The following is an 8860-nucleotide window of genomic DNA, read 5'->3' as shown; positions in this document are numbered from 1 at the left end:
TCTTTGAGGAAAGCAGGGCCCTGTTTGTTCCAAGGGTCAAGTTTCTTAAAACTCAAATAGCTATTTAAATGACTGACACTTTCGTATTCAGTCGACTTAGTCAATTGTCCAGCTGTAAAACTCCACTGATCAGGTGGGTCTGTAAAGTTATTTATTTAATAAAGTCCTTTAAAAGAATTCTTCGCTCAATCTCCTTCTCCCAGTTTAACTCTTCTGTTGCCGGCAAAGACTTGGTTGGTTTCTGGTTCCGGTTCGGGCAACAGAGCTACAGGTTGAGCTGTGGCAGCGAGTTACTGGTTCAGGTGAGAGAGAGAGAGAAAGAAAGGCCGTGTTTGTCCTTTATAGTCTGTCAGATCAATAGGTGATTGGTTCCTGCGTTCTTGAGATTGGATTTTGGTTTCAGCCCCCAGTGTCCTATTGGAGGGGGGCTTGATTTATGACTGATGTCAATCCATGCCATCTTTTGGAAATGCCGGTTGGCCTGGGTTCGTAGCTCTATGTCGGGATTTCGGCTCTCATCCACTTCAAAGAGTTTTTATCACCCACAGGCCCCTTTCTCCAGACATCTCATAGCAGAATAACAAACTATTTGGCCTCTTCTCGGTGCCATCCTCCCCAAAACTGTCACTTTGATGCAAACCAGTTCCAAGCTGATGAGCAAAGGAAATCTGATAACTTTGGGGGGGAGAGGTCTTCTTTAGATCCGTGCTTCAGCTCAGAGCCCAAATACTCTTATCCAAATACACCCAACATAACGCTACACACCCCATCCCAAAGATGCTCTATTGGGTTGAGATCTGGTGACTGTGGGGGCCAGTTTAGTACAGTGAACTCATTGTCATGTTCAAGAAACCAATTTGAAATAATTCGACCTTTGTGACATGGTGCATTATCCTGCTGGAAGTAGCCATCAGAGGATGGGTACATGGTGGTCATAAAGGGATGGACATGGTCAGAAACAACGGGCCGTGGCATTTAAACGATGCCCAATTGGCACTAAGGGGCCTAAAGTGTGCCAAGAAAACATCCCCCACACCATTACACCACCACCACCAGCCTGCACAGTGGTAACAAGGCATGATGGATCCATGTTCTCATTCTGTTTACGCCAAATTCTGACTCTGAAATCGAGACTCATCAGACCAGGCAACATTTTTCCAGTCTTCAACTGTCCAATTTTGGTGAGCTTGTGCAAATTGTAGCCTCTTTTTCCTATTTGTAGTGGAGATGAGTGGTACCCAGTGGGGTCTTCTGCTGTTGTAGCCCATCCGCCTCAAGGTTGTACGTGTTGTGGCATCACAAATGCTTTGCTGCATACCTCGGTTGTAGCGAGTGGTTATTTCAGTCAAAGTTGCTCTTCTATCAGCTTGAATCGAGTCGGCCCATTCTCCTCTGAGCTCTAGCATCAACAAGGCATTTTCGCCCACAGGACTGCCGCATACTGGATGTTTTTCCCTTTTCACACCATTCTTTGTAAACCCTAGAAATGGTTGTGCGTGAAAATCCCAGTAACTGAGCAGATTGTGAAATACTCAGACCGGCCCGTCTGGCACCAACAACCATGCCACGCTCAAAATTGCTTAAATCACCTTTCATTCCCATTCAGACATTCAGTTTGGAGTTCAGGAGATTGTCTTGACCAGGACCACACCCCTAAATGCATTGAAGCAACTGCCATGTGATTGGTTGATTAGATAATTGCATTAATGAGAAATTGAACAGGTGTTCCTAATAATCCTTTAGGTGAGTGTATATGTATGTATGTATGTATGCATGTCCAATTGCTTTGACAATTCAAATGCACTGAATTGAGAGAGAGAGAGAGAGAGAGAGAGAGAGAGAGAGAGAGAGAGAGTTGTAGTCCAGACCACTGCAAAATTCCTGCTGAAGTGATCTGGATCACCACCCAATGGCCCAAGGACCACTGCAGACTTGGATTTCAATGTATTTGTGTAATCTGTGTTGCAATAGCACCTACTATGTTCCTTTGTGGTGATCTGGTTAATTCTGATCTGGGAAAACCACAATCCTGCAGGTTTAATAAGTCTCTCTACACATCAGTCCCTGAGTACCTTCAACCAATGGTCATTTTGACCAATTAAGCCCAAGATTTGAGTCAATTAAGTTGTCAAGGACTACCCAGTGAAGACGTGAACTCACGACTAGGTCACACTGTGAGCTCACCAGAGCAGACATTACACTGAGCTCACTGTGAGCTCACTTAGCGCTTTTCCAGCGACATGGTGACGGTGCTGGAGCCGGAGCCGCTGCCCTTAGCCGGTGGCTAACCCACCTCTATGTTACAAATGTTCCCTAAACACTTATTTTGCAAGATCAATAAAAATCCTTTAGGAAATTTAAACTTTTACTGACACACATAGTTAATAGCAATGTATTATAACTTTACCAAAAATAATAATCTGTATATCTTTAATTGTTTAGACGTTATTAAGATATAATGCATCTTTCACATAGGGAACATTTGTAACATGTTAGGAAAAACAAACAAATGATTTGAAAATATTCATAATTACAGCATACAATTTGTCAGGCTTCATAAGAATGGTATTTATAACATACTCTGTAAAAATCAAGCAAATAGCACTTGTGGTTCACGAGAAAATATATATATATAATCAAAGCTATCAGACTATAGCAGCCGGTGTATGAAGACACATACGATTATACAGCATTATTTGGCAGCTTCGCAAGACCTAATTTGAAACGTTGTTGGTAAGTTAGATAATTAGTGGGGACCCTCTATTTGCAGTTCTTCCCCTCCATAATTGCTAAAATAAAGTTTTACTGACATTTTATTGACCCTACCACTGCATAGGGCACATCTGTAACATGAACGCTACTGAATGGCACATACATTGAAAACTACGGAGAACTGAGACAAATCCACTTTACACTTCATAAATAATCTTAAAACGTTTCCAACCAAGGCAACACCCACTTGAAATACGTTCATTCTCATTTTTGGTAAACAAAAAGAGAGATTGTTACATATGTTCCCTATGATGCATCTACAGAGAGAGAGAGACAGACAGACACTAACACTCTCTCTCTCTCTCTCTCTCTCTCTCAGCTGGGAGTGTGTGGGAGGGGTCTGCAGTGAGCGGGAGTGCTGCTGAGAGCTCTGTCCTTTGGCTGCGTTTTTTTGTTGCTTTACTTTTTTCAGTTTGTTTATTTTGTCTTCTGTTTTCAGTGCTTTTCTTATTGTGGGGGAACAGGGGAGGGGAGGGGGGAGTACCGGTAGTTCTTCCCGGGTCGGGGGGTCGGACCCCCTGAATGCGTCTTTTGAAAAACTGACCCGACGCCATGGAGTCAAGATCGCTCCGGTGCAGTTCTGCCCCCTAGAGCAGTGTGTGTTAGCGGTTGGGGAGGTAGCAGGGTGTGAAAATATCAAGTCTGCTGCCATTGTTATCTTCTTAAAAACCACTGATCTGCTCAATCAGCTAGTGGCTAATGGCACAGTGTTAGACGACACTTTCACCCCGGTGTTGCCGCTCGCTGCTCCTGCCCGGAAGGTAACGCTGTCTAACGTCCCTCCGTTCATCCGCACCGGCTCGGGCAGCTGATGTCCGGCATTAAGAGGGTCCCGCTGGGCTGCAAAGCCCCGCAACTGAAACACGTCGTGTCCTTCCGAAGGCAGCTGTATATGATCCTCAATAACATCAATGAGGATCTTAATGTCATTTTTAAATTTAAGATCGACAATACCGACTACGTCGTGTTCGCTACTTCGGAGTCCATGAAGTGTTTCAGGTGTGGGAGCGAGGGGCATGTCGTGAGGAACTGTCCCGAGCAGGACAGGGAGCGGGAGGAGGAGCGGGGCGACGCGGGGAGGAATAGAGACACCGGCCCACAGCCACAGATGCAGCGGGCAGACAGAGATCGAGCCCCGGCGGAGGAGACAGTCGCCGGTCGGACCGATGGTACCACTGATGCCGTGACGGGGGAAGAGCTGCCCGGAGGCGATGACGCACAGCTGGGGGACGGGGTCGAGGCAGCGGGGGATAGTGACGACCGAGACGCCGGGGGGAGATGGTGTTGAGGCGGTGCACGGGGCGCTGGTTAGTGACGAGGAACAACCTCAGCAGCCAGCAGACGGGCGGACAGACACACAGGGTGTAGCCGAGGAGGAGGCAGGGCCAGGCTCGGCGGTACAAGCCGAGGCGCCGGGTGGAAAAAACGCACTAAGAAGGTGCTGGGAGGGAGCACGGACGGTGTTGGTAAATAGTGGCAGTAAAAGAAGTGGTGGCACAGTAGTGAAGCTGGGGTAGCGAGCGGCTTGGTGGGGAAAGGTCCGGCTACACGCTGGAGCATCGCGGCTCGGAGTGACAGTGAGGGCGGCTTCACGGATTCCTCTCTCGCCTCCTCGTCCTCGGTGAGTCAGAGCTGCAGTGAAGGATATCAGGAGGTTTTTAGAGAAAACGAAGGGAAAGAGGTCTGTTGTAGTGGAGCAGTTTTTCCCAGATCGTGCACGCCTGCTGGCCTCTATTAAGTTTTTACAGAAACCCTGACCTATCAATTTGTACAACACTCACTGAAAACCATGGTTGGGGTCAATTCCTGTTTTTCAATTCCAATTCCTCCTACAAATCAATTCAAAATTGCAATTACTTTTTGCATTCACAGAATATTCTTTATTGGAATTGAACTGAAAAGGGAATTAAAAATTGAATTGGAATTGACCCCAACCCTGTTGAAAACAAAACAAAAAATACAGATCTGGTTCTTCAAATCTTCACTCTGGTTTCATTCTGTGTCGTAGTTCATTTATCTTGCTGTTAATTGCACCACCAATTACACTCTTTGGGGTACTGGGCAATTTTTTCAAGGTAGCCCCTAAAAAACATGTATCACATAGATTTAATGACTTGCACATAGATATATAAAAATCTTTTAATAAACATACCACATATCTTTGAGAAGGGTTCATTAGTTACATATTGCCACAGTAAATCAACATTTTTGTGTGTGGGTGTATTTAAACGTTTTGGTGTATGCTCTTAAACTTGTCTTACACTAGTTCATAGTAAAATCTGTACTTGGCGAAGCAGCTATGCAAAGGCAGTCTTTTCTCCATTAATACCTTGCTTAAGCATTACATTGATGTGGCACAACTGGACTGAAATGTGAAGTATTTGCTCAAAAGTCAAATTTAAATGAGACATGAAAGTTTATATTGTCAAGGATCCCATGGCACTATTCATTATTATTATGTATTAATATGTCTGAAGCATTAATCCAAGGTGATTTACAAGGTGTTGTTGAAAGAGTGACGTGGCTGAATTCTAAGTCAGGCTTCCCTCAATCAGGTCTAACAAATTTGTTATGACTCCACCTTTACTGCTGTGTAGTAATCTGCTGGTACAAAATGGCTGCACCCCAGAGGGTGGTGGGTGAAGTGAGTCTGTAGAGCACTTTGGGATCTTTCCAGCTGCTACATGTAAGGTATTATTATTTATTAATAAATTAACTCTAGTCTCTGAAACTAAAACAAAGGCCAAAGGAACATTTCAAATGCTAACCCTTTGTGTTCTATACAGTTAAAAAGGAGAGTTAGAAATTTTGTACAACAGCATTTACATACCATATATGGCTTCCACCTTTAAGCGATCCAGAGGTGTCTTTTTCTCCGAAGTTGGATCTCTCTTGCTGCCACCACCACGAAGATTGCTCTTTAATAATGTTGGAAAGTCAAAGACAGCAACCGTCAGGGTTCTTGCATATGACGTATTCGTGCTGCACCTCTCTGCAAGGATCCAGGACAGTTTGTCAATGTAAACTCCAGTGCCTGGGAATATTTCCACCTAAAAGACAATGGTAAATAAAAAACAAGTTTATCCCCAAACTATTCTTATATTATGTTAAGTGGAATACATTATCAGTAAGGCTGTGATTTTGTTACAGAAATGTGTTATTAAAGACCACAGTATGTCTCAATTCTAAGTTTATTAATTTACAGACATAATAAAGTCAGTGAATCTGTGACACCCATAATTCAATTACATTCTTATTATCAACTATAACTATGAATATAACTGATAATGTAGCATCATTAGATTGTTTACAACCAATATTTGTTTTCAATATATATATTTTTACCTTGTCTTTCTAATATTGTAGACCAAGAGTGTTATACCTGTTTTGGTGATTCTTTGTCAGATTCAGAACAATTTGCTGTGGGGCTGTCAGAACCACTTGATGGTGACAGACTTTTGTCTTCATTGCTGATCAATGTGGCTTTTGTTACAATTTTTTTCAGATTGTCCAAAAGGTCTGGAATCTCTGGAGAAAAAAACCTTAGTATTAAATGATAATCATTTCTAGTAATATATTTAATACAAAGTGAAAACAAAACCATCAATGCCTGCAATTATACTTGAGAGACTTGCTCTATGTTATTGGCAAACTGACCTTTTTGTGGGTCATTAACATTAGCTACGAAAAAAATAAAAGAGATAAAATACAAGAATTACCAGATCTAATGTAATGCATATAGTCATTAATGTAGGATTATGAAGTTATGTTGAAAAACTTTATTTAATAATCAGTATTATTAAACTATTAGACAGTGCACATTAAGAGTCTGTATTGTGGTTCTAGATTACTTCAGTATGATCAACTATAATACATTACTCTGGAATCTAAATTACTGAAGAATAACATTTATCAAGGTAAGGAATTATTTGCTATAAATAAAAAACCTTACCATCAACCATACGGTTTCGAAGACATTGGTTTTCATTTTTAAGTCTTGTGTTTTCCTTTTCGAGCTGCTTAACGTTTTGCTGTAGCTCAACTTCACTGGACTCTTTAAATGTCTGTAGAATATGACGGGATCTAATTCTTGAAGCTCCATCGGTTTTCTTTCTTATTTTGTGCTGTATTCAGAGAGGAAAAGAGTTTAAAATGAAAATATATATATATATGAATATGATTAAAAAAAAACAATCCTGCAATACATTTATTTAATATTTGCAGTAATTATCTCACCGGTAACTGTGGTTCATCAAGGTCACTATCATCTGAAATTTGAAGTTTTTTGTTTGGTTTAGGTACTCTCTTCATTTTAGGACAGGGCATTTTTGTTAGGTCATTAAGTTTTCTTCTTAGTTCGCCTTCTTTTCCTAAAATAAAAATAAAATAAATAAAACCCTGCATTATGTCCACAGATATTTGGGGATTATATTTATTTGTCATAAAAATACTGTGCTTTGACCATACAAATTAAGATGAACAGCCAACACTGAATCAAAACTGAAGTTAAATTATATCTGGTTTAATTTATTTTGTGATTTGGGGGATTTTATTGTAAAGCACAACACACAATAAATCGTTCTTACAAATGCCAGTCAAGTATGACGAGTTTTAGCGCCCTCACCACCACCTACCATGTTATAAGAGTATGTTAGAAGTACAACACATTAATAACTTAAACATTCATTTCAAATATACTGTGATTGTATATATCAAATAGCATGTAAAGACTTTAATGTTTTTTTTTTAAATAAACATTGTTACCAGTCATAATGATCTGCGCTTCATGGACAGGCCATCCACCTTTTGGAGGTTTGTTCGTGTCTCTCCACTCTGCTCTGAAGTTTCGAGTCGTCTCTTCGTCATCATCAGCAATGCTGAATAAATCAAAATTGCGAAAGCAAGCAGTGGGAATCACGCTGTAAGAGTCTTTGTCGACCCCGCTTTCCCACTTCACCAACGCGTGCATCACCGCCATACTACCTTCACCTTCTCGTCCGTTTTTTCTGCGCCTTTTTCCCCCGACAAGTCACGGCACAAAAAACAGTCCCGCTCTGCATTCTGGTACTTGGCGTTCTTAATAACACCAACAGGGTGTAATCGCATAGACCACTCGAGTATAAAGTACTACATATCCCATCAGTTACAGTTTTTTTTCATCTTCTGAAACTGCAATTTAGCACTTTCAACTGTTTCTTAGTGATTCCTAGAATTACTAACCGGTATTGTAGTCAATGTGTTTATAACCTTTTTTGTTTAACGATTTGTGTGTTATCCTATGGGATCCCATGGTCTTTGATTTGGTCACGGAAGTGATTTGTCTTTGATTTGTTGATCTAGAGTTGAATTTTAATTAGTTTTTCCCTTTTGTATAATTAGTGTAGTGCTACATTTAGTCTTTGTTTTTAAATAAATTTGACAATTTATATCTTTGGAATTGGTGTCTGCGTCCAATTATTACAGAAATTGAGTTCTACAAGACTCCAGGATTCGTGATAAGGTAATACTATAAATTCACTTCTTTAATTGAAATGTATAAGTGTACCTTACGCTACATATATATATATATATATATATATATATATATATATATATATATATATATATATGTATGTATGTCCAATTGCTTTGACAATACAAATGAATAGAATTGAGAGGGAGAGAGAGAGAGACAGACAGACAGACTGACAAACAGAAAAACAGACAGACATAGACACACACTCACCCACGATCCCCTCCACGGAAAGCTTTAGCAAAAGGCAAAAGCGTTATACGTAATGAAGAGGAACCCGAGTCCAAGACGCATCCGACCAGCCATACATATTTGTGTGTATTAAAGATCACATTTTCTTACATTTAGTTTTTCTGTACATTATTACATCTTATTGTGATTTATAAATGTATTGTTTCTTTTCCATATGTATGTATGTATGTATGTGTGTGTGTGTGTGCCTGTCTCTGTGTGAAAGTAAGTGTGTGTGTGTGTGTGTATGTCTGTCTGTCTGTGAAAGTGTGTGTGTGTGGGTGTGAGTGTCTGTCTGTCTGTCTGTCATGTAACTCGCACATCTGTGAGGGCACCATTTTTGCA

At 40.8% G+C, this 8860-nt stretch overlaps 1 non-coding gene across 1 annotated transcript; it reads right to left on the bottom strand.

Annotated features, from left to right (window-relative positions):
• Window positions 1–8455: 8455 nt before the first annotated feature.
• Window positions 8456–8569, bottom strand: LOC136728251 (U5 spliceosomal RNA). The gene has a single exon (XR_010808614.1). It is a non-coding gene; the product is annotated as a U5 spliceosomal RNA (small nuclear RNA).
• Between the last annotated feature and the right edge of the window lie 291 nt (window positions 8570–8860).

Source organism: Amia ocellicauda, unplaced genomic scaffold, assembly GCF_036373705.1.
Source record: "Amia ocellicauda isolate fAmiCal2 unplaced genomic scaffold, fAmiCal2.hap1 HAP1_SCAFFOLD_29, whole genome shotgun sequence".
NCBI lineage: Eukaryota > Metazoa > Chordata > Actinopteri > Amiiformes > Amiidae > Amia > Amia ocellicauda.
Note: the sequence above shows the minus strand (reverse complement) of the source record. Positions and strands in the feature narration are given on the sequence as shown.